Consider the following 17,396-nt stretch of genomic DNA (forward strand, 5'->3'; position numbering starts at 1 on the left):
GATCCACCCCCTAGAGTAATGTAAACAAAAATAAGCAAATGGAATCTAATTAAACTGAAAAGCTTTTGCACAGCAAAGGAAACCATAAACAAAATGTAAAGACTACTGACAAAGGATTAATCTCCAAAATACATAAACATTACAATATCAAAAAAAGTCAAAAAATAGGCAAATGATATAAACAGATATCTCTCCAAAGACATACAGACAGTCAGAATGCACTTGAAAAAAAAATGCTCAATTACCAGAGAAATGCAAATCAAAACTACAATGAGGTATCATCTTATGCCAGTCAGAATGCCATCATTAAAAAAATCTACAAATAATAAATGCTGAAGAGATGTGGAGAAAAAGGAGCCCTCCTACACTGTTAGTAGGAATGTAAATTGGTACAGCCACTATGGAGAACTTCATGGAGGTTCTTTAAAAAACTCAAAGTTACATGTTATCCTGCAGTCCTACTCCTGGGCATATATCCAGAAAAAACTGTAATTCAAAAATGCATGCACTCTGATAGTCACTGCAGCACTATTCACAATAGCCAAGACAGGGAAGCAACCTAAATGTCTATCATTAGACAAATGGATAACAATGATGCAGTGTATATGTGTGTGTATGTATATACAATGGAATATTAGCCACAAAAAAGAATGAAATAATGCTATTTACAGCAAGATGGATGGACCTAGAGATTGTCATATTTACTGAAGCCAGACCCCAAAAGACAAATATTATATGATATTACTTATATGTGTAATTTAATTTAAAAATTATACAAATGAACTATTTATAAAAGAGAAATAAATCCACAGTCATAGAAAACAAATTCATGGTTAGCAAAGGGGAAAGTGGGTTGGGGACAGATAAATTAGGATTTGAAATTCACATATATGCACTACTATACATAAAATAAATAACAAGGACCTACTGTTTAGCACAGGGAACTATACTCAACATTTTGTAATAACCTATAAGAGGAATGAATCTAAAAAAGAATTGAATCACTTTGCTGTATACATGAAACACAATATTGTAAATCAAATATACTTCAACAAAAAATTTTCTAACATTTCCAATTTATTCTTAGTTCCTCTCACTCATGTGATATGTTTATACCTTCTAGCTTGGTGGGAAGTAAAAGTGACTTCCAGAGAGAATGAGATGAAACTCCAGTAGCTAATATCCAGTAGGAGCCTAGAAAAGACAGTAGGCCATATTTCTGGTATTAGAGGAAACAAAATGGTGCCAGAGATCATTAAGCTTTATTTTCAAAGAAGAGTGGTTACTTCACCTGTTTAGTGGTTCCCTGGTAGATGTGGCTTATTTTTATTTGACCTCACTTGAACTTTGTGCTAAGAGCAATACCCAAGAGGTATTTGTCAAAAGCTTTTAACATCATGACTGCCTAAGGGTATTTATAAAAGTTGTCACCAACAACAGCTTCAACTAAAAATCATAAAAGAGGAAAGCTGAAAGATGAGATGTCCACAGGTGCTTTAAAAAACTGCTATATTCCTGGGAAGCAACAAGCATTCACGGGCAGGCACATGTTTAGGAAAAACATGAGAAAGTCTTAAGGTCTCATCTGTGATATACCTTAAGCATTGCATAAGCAGAAAATAAAGGCTAAATCAGAGTTAAAAATACCTGGTTGAATGTTGAATGTGTATCCCAACACTCACACAAAGCCTCTCAGCAAAGACTGGGGGGACTAATTCCACAAATTTAAGATTTTTATTAGTCATTTTTCTGACCAATAAATAGTATAGTTGCCAAACATTACAAAGAAACATACATTACAAAGAAATGAACTTTAGAAATTAGTTCAGAAATATCAATAACCTAACAAACAATAAAAGCAAGTAGCAGTAAGAAACTCTGGGAGTTTTTCATCAAAACATTATGATATATACAAAAATCATGGAAGTATGACCAACACAAAGGAAAACAGTCAATATAAACTGTCCCTGAGGGAGCCCAGATTTAAGACTTACTGGACTAAGACTTTAAATTAGCTATTTTAAGTATGTTCAACGAGCTAAGGGACATTATGTCTTAATAATCAAAGAACCATATAAGAATGCTGTCTCAAAAAAGAGAATTTCTATCAGAGATATAAATAATAAAAAGGTATGAAAGAATCCCATAGTTGAAAACTAAAATAACTGAAATGGCAAACTCAGTACAAACAATCAACAGCAGATTCTTCCAGGCAGAAGAATATATTGGCAAACCTGAGAAAAGATCAATTTACACTAACCCATCTGAGGAACAGGAAAAAAAAATGAGAAAAAAATAGTGAATGGAGCTTCAGAGACCTGTGTGAGGACATCAAATGTATCAACATCCACTGTGTCAACTAAGAGAGCTAAAGGTAGAAAGAAATATTTTAACAATAATATTGGGAGACTTCAATACTCTACTATAAATAATAAATAGAATAACTAGACAGAAGATAGCAAAAAAAAAAGAAGACATGAACATTATAAGCCAATGAGAACTAATGGGGACTCCACCCAACGAAAGAGTATAGGTTTTTTCCCCCAAGTGCTTATGGAACATTTTCTAGGACTGAGTCTTGAACACATGGGTTTGAACTATGTGGGTCTACTTACATGCACTTTTTTGAATACTAAGAAATACAGTAGTACACAATATGTGGTTGGTTGAATCCACAGATACAGAACTACAGCTGTAGAGGAAAATGAATACAGAGAATAGTGGGTACAAAGGGTTGACTATAAATTATACTTGGATTTTTGATGTGGGGTTTAGAATTGGCATCCCTCATACCCACATTGTTCAGGGATCAACTGTATATGTTTGTTCAAAAAACAAGCCTCAGTAAATTTTAAGGAATTAAAATCATATAAATTATATTCTCTGAAATTAGAAATCAGTAACAGAAAGAAATTTAAGAAACTCACAAATATGTGGTAATTAAATGACACCCTCCTAATTAACCAGAGTATAGGAATAATTCACAAAGCAATTACAAAATACTTTGTAATATCAATACTTATTGCATATAATCCAAGCAGTGCTCAGATGAAAAATTATAGCTATAATTGCCTACAATAAAAAAGAAGAAAGCTCTCAAATTAATAACCTAATCTTAACCTTAGGAAATTAAAAAAGGAATATCAAACTAAATCTAAAGCAAAGCCAAAGAAAGGAGTAAAGAATAGAGAATAAAAAAATGAACTAGAAAAATTTTAGAGAAAATCAATAAAACCAAAAGTTGATCCTTGAAAAGAGCCACAAAATTAATAATAACTTTTTAGCTACATTGACCAAGAAAAAAGTTTCAAATGGCTAAAATTAGGAAGTAAAAATAGACCATTACTACAGACTTTATAGACATCGAAGTATTTCCTTATAATCCACTTCATACAATTATATGGTGACTAATTAGATTACATTTTGTAAATTTCTAGAAAGATACATACTACCAAAAATAAGAAAAGTAAACAACCTGAATAAATAAAGAGTAAACAGATTTAATTAGTAATCAAAAAACTCCACAAAAATAATCACTCAGGAATAGATGATTTCACTAGTGGATTCATTTAAACAGTTAACACAAGAAATAGATAAGATGAAGGAACACTTAACTCATTTTAGAAGGATGAAATTATCCTGATAGTAAAATTAGACCGATTTCTCAAAAGAAAATGCTATAGGTAGTGTCCTCTATGAATAATGGCACAGATAATGACACAATCTCAACAAATTATCAGCAAACCAAATTTAACAGCATATTTAAAGGACTACATACCATGAGCAAGTACTATTTATCTCAGGAATGTAAGGCTGGTTCAGTACATAAATCAATCAATGTGATGTATCATATTAGTAGAACACTGGGAAAAAACAGACAAATGACCATCACAGTAGATGCAAAAAAATGCATTTAAAAAAGTGCAACACTACTTAATGATAAACTATTCAATAAACTAGATAAATATGGGACATGCCATAAACTGATAAAGGACATCTACAGAAAATCCAGAACTAATATCATCCTTAATGACGAGATACTGAAAGCTTAACCTGAAGGTCAGGTAAAAAAGGCAGGGCTGCTCTTGTCACTTTTATTTAACATTGTATTGGAGATTCTAGACAAGACATTAAGGCAAGAAAAAGAATAACCAAGATTTGAAAGTAAGAAATAAAGTTACCCCCATCAGTAGATGATTGATTTTATGTATATAGAAATCCTTAAAGAATCCATAAAATATATTAAAAATGATGTTTAGCAAAATGATTAAGTTTAGCAAGGTTTCAGGACACAAGAGCAGTACCCCTAAATCAGTTTTATACACTTGCAATTTACAATCAAAACATAAAATTAATAATTCCATTTACAATGGCATCAAAAATAATAATTAGGAATAAGTTTAAACAAGGAGGTGAAAGATTGTACACTTAAAACTACAAATCAGGAGTTCCCATTGTGGCTCAGTGGTAATGAACCTGACTAGTACCCACAAGGATGTGGGTTCATTTCCTGGCCTTGTTCAGTGGTTTAAAGATCTGGCATTGCTATGAGCTGGGTGTAGGGCACAGACGAGGCTCGGATCCCATGTGGCTGTGGCAGGACCTGGAGCTCTGATTCGAACCCTAGCCTGGGAACATCCATATGCTGCTGGTGCAGCCCTAAAAAGCAACAAAACAAAAACAAACAAACAAAAAAGAATACAAATCCTGTAAATCTTTACCTAAAGCAATTAAAGACCTAGATAAATTGAAAGATACTTTATATTTATGGGTAGGATGCCTTAAAATTGTTATAGTAATACTCCTAAATTGATCTACATACTCAATGTAATCCCTATCAAAATTCCAGCTTTTTTTTTTTTTTTACAAAAATATACAGGCTGATCCTAACACTCAGAAAAAGGATCAGACTTCCTAACTTCAACATCTACTTAGAGCTACAGTAAGAAAGAAAATGTATTTCATGAAAAATATGTCATTAGAATAGACATATAGACCAAAGGAGTAGATTTAGAGTCCAGAAATAAACTCTCACATTTATGGTTAATTGACTTCACAAACGTGCTGAGAAAATTTAATGGGGGAAAGAATGATCTTTTCAACAAACTATCTTTTCATTCTGTTGCTGTCATTCATGTACAAAAGAATAAATGTGAACCCTTGCCTTACAGCATTTACAAAAATTAAATCAAAATTTAGAAAATAGGAGTTCCCGTCGTGGGTCAGTGGTTAACAAATCTGACTAGGAACCATGGGGTTGCGGGTTTGATCTCTGGCCTTGCTCAGTGGGTTAAAGATCTGGTGTTGCCTTGAGCTGTGGTGTAGGTTGCAGATGCGGCTCATATCCCCTGAATTGCTGTGGCTGTGGCGTAGGCTGGTGGCTACAGCTCCGATTCGACTCCTAGCCTGGGAACCTCCATATGCCGAGGGAGCAGCCCAAGAAATGGCAAAAAAGACAAAAGAAAAAAAATTTAGAAAATACCTAATGTAAACGAAAAAAATTATAGAAGACTTACAAAAATTTGTATAAACCTTTGTGACCTTGGGCTAGGCAACAGTTTCTTAAATGTGACACCCAAAACATAAGCAAACAAATAGAAAAACAGGTCAAATGGAACTCATCAAATATACAAAAACTTTTGGAGTTCCCATCATGGCTCAGTGGTTAACAAGCCCGATTAATATCCATGAGGACGCAGGTTCAATCCCTGGCCTCACTCAGTGGGTTAGGGATCTGGCATTGCTGTGAGCTGTGGTGTAAGTTGAAGACACAGCTCATATCTGGCATTGTTGTGCTGTAGTGTAGTCCAGCAGCTACTGCTTCAATTTGACCCCTAGCCTGGTAACCTCCATATGGTGCAGGTTCAGCCCAAAAAAGACAAATAAATAAATAACCCACAGAATAGAAGGTAATTTTTCCAAGTCCTATATATGACAGTATAGTATCCAAAAAAAAAAAAACTGTATAGCACTTTTGAAGCTCAACTTAAAAGTTAAGTAACCCATCTAAAAATAGGAAAAAAACATTTGACTAGTTATTTCTCCACAGGAGATATACAAGTGGCCAATAAGATCACAAAAAAATGCCCCAAATCATTGTCATTGGAAAATGCAAATCAAAACCATAATGTGATACCACTTCATACCCACAAGAATGACACGATGATTTAAAAACATAATAAGTGTTGCTGAAGATGGGGAGCAATTTGAACTCTCATACACTATTGATGAAAACATAAAATGATTGCGACCACTGTTTGCAGCAGTTTGTCAGTTCTTAAAAAAGTTAAAAGTAGAATTACTACATCACCCAACAATTCCACTCCTTGTTTTACAGGAATTATATCAGAATTAAAAGAAATGGAAATAGATATTTAAACAAAAACTTCCACATGAATGTTTAGAGTAACATTATTCACAATAGTGGAAAGGTGGAAGCAACCCAAGTGTTCATCAGTGGATGACTAGGTAGACATACACCTAATACATACACACACACATACATGTATAGCTGTTTATCCATTACATATTTTTAGAATATTATTCACTCATAAAAAAGAAAGAAGAGCTGATACATACTACATCAACAAACCTCGAAAAATTATGCTGTAAAAGAAGACAAACACTAAGGGCCTCCTGGTATGATTCCAGTTATGTGAAATAACCAGATTAAGCAAACTTAAATAGTCAGAAAGGTGATTACTAGTTGCCAAGGGGAAAAAAGGAGAGGGACTGATTGTTTACCCATATGAAGTTTTTTTTGGGGGGGAATGTTGAAAATATTTTGGAATTGGTTATGATGATTGTATAGCCTTGGAAATGTACAAAAACCACTTAGTTGTTCATGTTAAAGTGGTGAACTTCATGTACTTGAATTATAATAAATATACCAATACACATGTACACATGCAAAACTGTTGTCCAAGAATATTATTCCTATCAAAATTCTTAGGACACTATGATAGAAATGACAGTCATTAGCTCAGGAAATACCATATCATAAGCCTTTTGCAGTGAGGGCAACATTAGATAATTGAGAATTTACAGTAAAAACTGTACTTCTTTAATAATGAATATATCTAAATATAAAACTAATGTTAAAGAGCTGTGAGAACTGAGTAACACATATGTTGAAACATACAGGAGAGCTAATATAAGAAAATTTTCATCGACACTAAAACCAATTTCATACAGTTTAACACAATAAATATTACAAAGTAAAAGTTCTACTTAGAAGTGTAAAGAAGTGACAGAAAGTATATCCGTTGCTGCATTTTTTCTTAATGATGTGACAGATTATATATTCAAAATAGATATTTCAGGAAAGTTTTAGTATCTTATTGAAATCAATAAAAATTAAAAATAAAGTAACATATTAACAGTAGAACAAAATGTAATTGATAATTGGGAGGTTGAAAATAGAATGAGGTAGGGAAATATGTTAAGTACGAGAATTTTCTAATCTTGAATTCTTAAAGAAAAGTAAATCAAACTACTTGACACTGGAAAAGGAATGATAAATAGAATGGAATAAAAAATAGAAAACTGAACCAAATTCATGTTAGACATTAATAGATCATTAAATGTGAATTTTAAACTGGCGGCAAATTTTGAAATTTTCAAAAGATATTTTTATCATAATTAGCTATCAGTTCAGGGAAAAAAGATTGTTCTCTTCTTTGTGTGTGTCAGTTCTATACAATTATAGATTATTGGTAAAAGAAATGAATATGAAATATATTTTATGTTTCCTATTATACATTTGATATGCAGTGTTGTATTTTTAGAAACAAATTGGACAATATCCATGAAAATGTAAAACATACATTATTTTAGACTCAAAAATACAACCCCTAGAAATATACCCAGTATATCTACACATACACAAAAAAAGAAAAACTCTGAAATAGAGTCACACATTTTCTACGACATATAAAATTTGGAATTGACCTAAATGACTAACATATATAAAAGTATTTTTATATATGTTAGTCATACAATACTGTGACATCAATTAATGTGTACACTCATTTGTGTTGATACAACAATATCTCCAAAATAGTTTTTTACAGTAATAGAGCTGAAACGTTTCTACCAGTACCAGTACAAGCATGGCCAAGGTTTTATTTCCTTAAGGTGAAATATGAGAGTAAGGTGATTTAGGGAAACTAAGAAACATACTTTGAATCTGTTCCTCATCCTTAATTAAAACAGACCACCAATCTTGTTCAGATTTCTTTGCTAACAATGTTGATGTGGACAACACTGTCCACGGCAAATACTGCCTCATGTATTGCTCTACTAAATCATTTAGTGTTATTGAAAAATTTTTTGTAGACTTTATTTTTAAAAATTTTTTTATATAGTTGATTTTTGATGTTATTGATTTTAAGCTTAGAGCATAAGCTTTTACTGAAGGAATAAACAAAGAATGAAGTGAGAAACCGAACAGCCAGGTGTTGTGAAGGAGAGGACACAAAGCATCTATGAGACTCACTAGGAGAGGTTTAGGGCTCTTGTCTAGGTTAGTGCCAGTCCATATATCAGGTCAGGAATTCCTCAGTGCTGGGTCTCTGCTCAAGATTCAACTTCCTAACCAGTCTAGAGACACCCCTGAGATTGGAAGAAGAACGGTCTCAATGATGTATAATCATACCAGAATCACAAAGCATCAACAAAGTTTCCAAAGAAATGAAATTGGGTCCAAAAAAGGAGCAAATACTGAAGCATCATATCTGTCACTGGGGTAGGTCACATGAATTACCTATTAACAATTTTATACAAATGATTTTCTTAAGGAAATTTTATATTGCCTCATAAATTACCATATTTACCTGATTTTGCTGACTGCTGAAAACCCACCATATCAACCTTTACTTGTTGCTCCCATTATTTTGCAACTCGTTCTCAGATTCTTTTTTGGAAGGAGATGGTTTATAAATGTGTTTCATTATTTATTTTACTATGACTAGTTCAAAATTAAGGAATAAATTACCTGAGATGATAGGTATACTGTAATTACAGATAAGAAGATGGTACTATAAAAATAATTACTTCAAATTATGCTTGGAAAACCTAAGTGCCACCAGCCTACAAAAAATGATTTTTTTTTTTTTTGGTCTTTTTGCCATTTCTTGGGCTGCTCCTGCGGCATATGGAGGTTCCCAGGCTAGGGGGTCTAATTGAAGCTGTACTGCCAGCCTACGCCAGAGCCACAGCAACGGCGGGATCCAAGCCGCCTCTGCAACCTACACCACAGCTCAGGGGCAACGCCGGATCATTAACCCACTGAGCAAGGGCAGAGATCGAACCCACAACCTCATGGTTCCTAGTCGGATTCGTTAACCACTGCGCCACAACAGGAACTCCCCAAAAAATGATTTTTACAATGCTAATTTATCCAAGGAATAAGACACTTCAAAAAAAAAAAAAAACTATCCTAAGACAATATAAACAATTATTTTCCAAGTATAAATGTACTGTTTTATTTCAACAGATAGCTGAAATTTTTAACAGTCCAAGAAAGATAATTTATGTTTGAGGAGGTCTAAGTAGCTTCAGATAATGTTAAACTCCTAATTCACGTTTCCAAAAGTAGTGAATTAAAGACAGTGCTATTTTCCCATAGTCATTAAGTCATGTCTATGTTGCACATGGTTAATTAAAAATGCAACTACATATTCCCTTATGTTATTGTGGAAAATTATTTTATGACTATACTAAGCTTAGTTTTATATGTCAGTTCATTGCAATTTGATACTTGTTTCAAGATTTAGAACTAAGAAATCTCTGTTGTGTTATATCTTTGGAATTAAATTAAAGGTCATCATAGGCCTTTCAGCTTTACTCATCAAAATGGTAGAGAAAAGAATAATTTCACTTTGGACTTAGAATCACAGCTTTTCCACGTGATTTTTTTCTCTCAGAATAATATTCCAATTAGAGGACCAAAAAAGAAATCATTGAAAAATGTATCATTCTCAGTAAGTGAACAATGTTATTATTACTATTTTTTTTTTGGGTCTTTTTAGGGTCGCACCCATGCCGTATGGAGGTTCCCTGGCTAGGGGTGGAACTGGAGCTGTAGCTGCCAGTTTACACCACAGCCACAGCAACGCTGGATCTGAGCCATGTCTGCAATCTACACCACAGCTCATGACAATGCCAGATCTTTAACCCACTGAGCAAGGGATCAAACTCACATCCTCATGGATACTAGTTGGGTTCCTTAAGCGCTGAGCCACAATGCGAACTCCTGAACAATGTTATTAAACAAAGTATAATTTTGTTTATAATCAACATACTATAAAAATATAAATTGAGCATTTTAGGTTTTCATAATGGTTCCTGTTTTACTATGTTCAACTTTACAATGGTATAAAAGCAATATGCATTAAGTAGCAACCATCCTTCACATTTTGAATTTTGATCTTTTCCCAGGCTTGCAATATTTGGTAGGACACTCACTGTGACGCTGAGCAGAGAGCAGCCACAACTGTCAGCCAGGCCAGCACAAGGGTAAACAACCAATACTCTTAGAAATATTCTGTACCCATACAACCATTCTGTTTTTTAATTTCAGTACAGTAGTCAATAAACTACATGAGATATTCAATACTTTATTATAATAGAGGCTTTGTAGTAAACTATATTTGCCTAACTATAAGCTAATATAATTATTTCGAGCACATTTAAATTAGGGTAGGCTATAACCTTTGGTAGATTAGATGTGTTAAATGCATTTTCCACTTACAATAGGTTTATCAGGATGTAGTCCCACTGTAAGTGGAGGAAGATGTGTAAATATATTTGTTTCAGATATAAAATCATTAGTAATCAAATCAAGATGAAATCTTTGCTGTATAAATTCAAAATTCTTTAGTATTTTACTACCTAATTCTAAAGCAGTATGATTTATAAAATCATTCAACAAAGATTGAATGCTTTTAGTAGCATCAAAGTGATATTAGTAGCATCATTAATGGAAAATTCCAATTTCCTAATTCAAAGAACTTTCTAATGGAAGAAAATTATTTTAGAAATATTACTTTTTTTTTTTTTTGGCCATGCCCATAGCATGTGGAAATTCCTGTGCCAGGGACTGAACCCGAGCCACAGCAGTGCCAATGCCAAATCCTCAACCACTAGGTCACCAGAGAACTCCAATTTGGTAAAATTTTTAAACCAATACACATTCAGATGTTTTATTTAGATATATATATATGTTCAGATGTTCCATGGTTCTGAGGGAAATTTTATGAAATACTGCAATTCTTCGCTCAATAAATGAGAACCAATATTTATGAGATTCTTATCAATATCTAAATATTTTTATGGAATAAATATATTTTTTTATTATTCATTTGTAGAAATTTTAGGGTATAATAAAGGAATATGTATTACTAAATGTCAGGACAATTAATAAATGTAATTTCATAGACTTTAAAGTTACTGAAAATTTGTGTATTACAGAACTGACACAATTGAGAAATGACCTAAAATATGAATATGAATACATAACATACATAACTAAAAATATCATTTAAAGCAATTAGAGGAGTTTCTGTTGTGGCTCAGTGGTTAACAAATCTGACTAGGAACCATGAAGTTGTGGGTTCAATCCCTGGCCTTGCCCAGTGGGTTGAGGATCCAGCGTTGCCGAGAGCTGTGGTGTAGGTTGCAGACGCAGCTTGGATCCTGCATTGCTGTGGCTCTGGTGTGGGCTGGTAGTTACAGCTCCAATTGGACCCCTGGCCTGGGAACCTCCATGTGGGCTGTGGGAGCAGCCCTAGAAATGCCAAAAAGACAAAAAAATAAATAAATAAAGCAATTAGAAAATACAGTAATAATACTGTATGGAAAATTTCTTTTGAATAAAATCCTGTGATTATTTCTACATTTCAAAAGTGTGAACATTGTCAGCAGGCTTGGATAAAGCCAGGCAGAATAAGCATACCTAACTTAATTATCAGTCCTTATTTGAAGGCCTGCTATGTTATAAGTCTCATATCAGGTGATCACACTGAAAGAGAGAAAATGTCCAAGGGCACTTTGACTAGCAGAGGTCACAGCCAAGTAAATAGTTCCAGTATAATTTTATGAACTCTATGACATTCATTTGGAGGCTTTTATGATAATACATGAAAAGTGAATTTTTTATGAAGCAAAAGAAATAATGACTGAAGCCCTCTGGAATGAGCTGTCCCCTCAGCTGAACCGTAAAACTGGATGGGAATTGGTCACGTGTACGTGGAAGACGTTCACTTCCCACAGAGAGACCAATGGGAACTATCAGAGAGGCTCAAGAAACAGGTCACATTCAAAGGATAAAGGTGCCTATATGTCATGATGTCCAAGAAAGAAAAAGACAAGAGAAAAGCTTGATAAAGTAGACCTGTTAAGATCTTAGGGGTCATGACTGTAGTCACGGCTCAAAACCTGTCACTCTGTTACCTCTCTGAAATTCCAACTTTCTCCTGGCTACATACCAGTTCGGTTAGAGGACCAGATTCAGTAGCCATATGGAATAAACTGAACATAATTTCATGCCAGTGTGCCAGCCTGTGAATAGCTGCCATTAAAAATATATACATAAGTACAAGGCCAAGAACTGCATCCCACTCTCCAGGCCCAGAAGCCATAACCTATAACTGACAGTTCTGCTGAACCACCCAGAGCATCATCCCTTTGTTTGAGGCGTCCCACGCCCTGGACTGAGCTCTTTCACCCAAAGGGCTCTATTAGGAGGCAAACTTCTGATTGCAGATGTTTAAACATGATTATCTACATTACTATGGATAGCTCTTTATCACCTATCTATCAAATAAAAACCTGAATGAGAGCTGGGGTATCTCCACTGTATATAACTATGTCCATGGTAAAATGTGATTTTACTATTAGTTTTATTCTATTATTTTTAACACATTTAAAAATAATACTTTCTTCTTTTTTTTTGTTTTTATAAGGGCCACACCCTGAGGCACATGGAAGTTCCCAGGCTAGAGGTCGAATCAGAACTACACTGCTGGCCTACACCACAGCCACAGCAATGCGAGATCTGAGTGAGCCACTTCTGTGACCTACACCATAGCCCATGGCAATGCCAGATCCTTAATCCGCTGAGCAAGACCAGGGATGGAACCCACATCTTCATGGATCCTAGTCGGGGTCGTTAACTGCTGAGCCATGAAAGGAACTCCCAATACTAAAATATTTAAATAAATATTTTGAACATTTGAGTAGTATCATTTATAACTGACTTTAAAATTTTGAATTTTGTCCTAGTTTTTCTGTTGTGTCTAAATGGGGAGTGGAAAGAACCATATGAACATTTTCACAAAATGGCTAAATAGTAAAATGATCAACTGCTGCTGTAAGGAGTAATGCTCCAGTGGATACCCAGGAGTCTCTAAACCAACAACATTCAACAAAAAAGCAGACCATCCACAACTGGGTTGGGCACTGTGACCATCCATGAAATTGCCCCAACCACAGAATTCTAACTCAGTCCCCCAAACCAAACTGGGTGTTTGTATTTCAGTGAGTGTCTCCAGTGTTGTCAATACTGCACATACATGGACTGTCATGTGAGACCACATTTATAGGGCTTACCTTCTCAGTTCAGATCTAAACCAGGAAATTAGTTTTATATTTCAACATAGTACTGATACTTAAAGTGTGCACTGAAATTTTGTTTAGTTCCAACTAGAGACAAAAGCCCAATGTACTCAGAATTTAGAGATGAGGGGAGATAGGGAGCTCTCCAAATAGAACTTAGTGTAGAGTAATAACAATCAGTCATGGGCACTTTTTAGGGCCTTAGAGAGAGTGGAATTTATTTATTTATTTATTTATTGCTTTTTTTTTTAGGGCCTCACCCACGGCATATGGAGGTTCCCAGGCTAGGGGTCGCATCGGAACTGAAGCTGCCAGCCTACACCACAGCCACTGCAACTCGGGATTCGAGCTGGGTCTGCAACATACACCACAGCCCACGGCATATGGAGGTTCCCAGGCTAGGGGTCGCATCGGAACTGAAGCTGCCAGCCTACACCACAGCCACTGCAACTCGGGATTCGAGCCGGGTCTGCAACATACACCACAGCCCACGGCATATGGAGGTTCCCAGGCTAGGGGTCGCATCGGAACTGAAGCTGCCAGCCTACACCACAGCCACTGCAACTCGGGATTCGAGCCGGGTCTGCAACATACACCACAGCCCACGGCAATGCCAGATCCTTAATCCACTGACAAGGTCAGGGATAGAACCCGCAACCTCATGGTTCCTAGTCAGATTCATTTCCGCTGCACCATGATGGGAACTCCTACAGCAGAATGTTGATATGGAATCTCTGTAACTGCTATGGCTGAGCTCCAAAGTCCAAGAAACATACATAATATTACAAACATCTCTTTATGTAAAGGAAAGGGAAATGACCCTTTATGCTTTTCACAAATCAACTCTTCCTATATTAGTGCTCACCCATGTCCAGATATAAAATGATGGGACTGAACCTTGGAAAGGAAGATTTCACCAAGGAGAGTTGTGAGCATGACATGTTTTTTTTCTCATGACCATGAGAAAGGAAGGGAGGTTCTTCCCCTTTCAGCACAAGTCAGAAGGAAGGGGCTTGTAAAATCACTAAAATAGTTAGATATTTGTGCCAGGAGATTTGGCAATATGAAATATCCATGTGGGAAAGACAGGTGACAATGATTATCAGAAAAAAATCATTATCCAAAATGTGTCAAAATGATGCAAAAATGTAAGAGGTAAATCCTTTTGATATTACAATGGTGACAAAAATATCTAATGATAAAGTTAATGTACTTTATCTACTGATTAATAGTCTCAGATTAAGTAAAAATTTCTTCCTAATTTACACATTTTTATACTGTAATGATATGAGATTCTACCTGGTGTAACAGATTCCTCCAAAGATTTATGGCCTGTTGAGCATTAAATAGTTTCATATATAACCCAATGTTATCTCAATATTTCTTTGTTAAATTGACTAGAGATAATCCCTCCACAGATGCCCATTGGACCAATCATAACACCTTAATTTTCCTCTCATTCATTAATTGGTTATATAAAATCATTAGTATATGCTTTTATGTTTGAAAATCATGAAAGTTATGGATTTAACTTTTAGAAATTTATACTTTTTCAAGTCTATGGCTGGGACCACCAATGTGGTGAAAGAATGGAAAGGGATTAACTACATCAAAATAATCTGTCCACACACTGAGGATCTTGTGCTAAATGGGATAACGTTGAGCGTCATCTTGAATTCATCTCTCATAACTACTGTCTGGAAAGTCCCTATGCTTGTTACAGAGTTGTGCACGGCGGATTGTCTAATACCCTTATTAATAATGGGTTAAATAAAACATTTGATGTATGTTTATTTCATATGTACTTGGGAGTAAAGAAATTTTTGACAATTATACTTTCATAATTTTGGAGGTCATATGCTGAGATTCTCAAATAGGCTCATCTAAGAGTTGATAAATTGAATGTTTGACGAATCCTATCATGTATGATCTGTAAGTTTGAACAACTGAAGTTGAAACCTGATATTTGGGACCCTTTGCTAACAGTGCTTGCACCTGAACAAACATTTTTTTCTAGCTAGAAAATACAAAAAATTTCTAAATCACAAATTATGGAGCAAATCATGAACAAGATACAAAAAGACCAAAAACAATTGCCACTTCTGAGGAGCCTGGAGCAAAAGCCCGGTACTGTGCATGCACTCTGCACACAGCACCACCAAGGGGGTGTGCAGACCACCCTAACCTCCAGCCCAGCCCCTGGACCCACCTCTACTCTCATCCTGCTTAAGGAACCAGGAGCCTGCCTCAGGGAGCCAGCAAGGGAACCTGCTACTTGTTTTTGCTCCCTCCTGCTGCAGCAGCAGTCCCAATAAAACCTGGCCTAATTTTCTTGTCTGGCCTCATCAATTTCTATTGATTAAGGAGGACAAAAACCCTGGTTGGTAGCACAAGTCTTTGTAGACTTCCAGAGTGTATCCTAAGCAAAAACTAGAAATTAACCTATACGACTCTTTTCCTGTCTCATTTACTCCACTGACTTTCTAGTTTGCTCAATAAGTTAGTCCCTATTGCTGGCAGCATTCTCTTTAGGTGAGAGATGAGAGAGGATTCAATTAGGTAGTTTTTTACTTGTTCCCCAGTCCTTTCCCGAGTTCTTCTCTTGAGGAAGCCATTAAAACAATCTGATCCATGATAGCAAAAGAAATAGGCAACACGCCTACCCAAGGGTCCTGCAAAGTACAGGCATTCAATAAATACTTGCTGAATATTACTGTTGATTCTGTGAGTCTGTTTAGTTTTATCCTTGCTGCATTTATTATTTTAACAAGTAGTAGTGATTCTACCAATTAACTCCAACTCTGTCTTCCTCCCTCTTGAGTTTCTGCAGCCTAAATTTGGAACCATGAGGATTAACTCTCAAAATTTCATTCCATGTTACCTCACTGAACTCTTATGTGCCACTAAATCCCAATTTAAAAAAAATTTTATTGGAGCATAGTTGACTTAAATTGTTGTGTTAGCTTCAGGTGTAAAGCAATTTATATATTTATAAATACATATTATATATATTATATATTAAATATAAATATAAATAAATATATAATATATATTTAATAAAAGATAATCATCTCAAAATGTCAAATAGCTTTTGCAAATATTGTATTTTAGTAAAGATAAAGGAAAAATATCTAAGGGTGGGATCAGAATATATTTTGTTTTTCTGACAGGTTCTTATCTAAGCCTGAATATAGCTGTTTAATTTCTGGACTAGAAATGTAGGTAGACCAATTTGTTTCAACACTAGTGGGATATATTGAGCTGTTAGAAAACTGGTAAGATTTGTAATACACTAATGTGTTATTCATATGCTAGTTTTTATGAAAATCAATATAAAGTCAAGGAAGGACTGATTCACAAACAAAACAAAATGTAAATATTTAGGTATGATACCTGGTATAAAATCTCTGGCTCCATATCAGTTTTGTATTCTGAAGCCCTAGTGGTGTCCTGTGTTTCTAAGCTCTCCAGATTATAAATTGAACTTTTCCCTAAATACTTAATCCTTATTCCCTGAAATCCTCACTCTCTAAATTTTCTCAAAAACTCAAAAATCATTCAAAGAGCTATCTTACATAACTGTACATATCCATACTTGCATTAAGTTGCATCCTGGAGTTCAAATAGAAAAGGACATGTTACAGCATCTACTCTCACTTAAGCATATCTTCCACTTAATATTTAATCAAGTCACTTTCTTGCTAAAGTAAAATGATGTTAACTAGAATATTATGCAACATGAAGATTAACTCAGCTATTTGCAGTAAATACAACTATTG

At 34.9% G+C, this 17,396-nt stretch overlaps 1 protein-coding gene and 1 long non-coding RNA gene across 10 annotated transcripts in view; one reads left to right on the forward strand and one right to left on the reverse strand.

Annotated features, from left to right (window-relative positions):
* Positions 1-17,396, reverse strand: part of LOC110259429 (uncharacterized) — a 904,175-nt gene that overhangs the window by 164,162 nt on the left and 722,617 nt on the right. The gene's annotated exons all lie outside the window — the stretch shown is intronic.
* Positions 1-17,396, forward strand: part of LOC106509511 (uncharacterized) — a 54,854-nt gene that overhangs the window by 17,109 nt on the left and 20,349 nt on the right. The gene's annotated exons all lie outside the window — the stretch shown is intronic.

This window comes from Sus scrofa, chromosome 2, assembly GCF_054392235.1.
Source record: "Sus scrofa isolate SSC_HxYL_T2T_F1_AM1 chromosome 2, Sscrofa_HxYL_maternal_Yorkshire_Landrace_v2.0, whole genome shotgun sequence".
NCBI classification, from domain to species: domain Eukaryota; kingdom Metazoa; phylum Chordata; class Mammalia; order Artiodactyla; family Suidae; genus Sus; species Sus scrofa.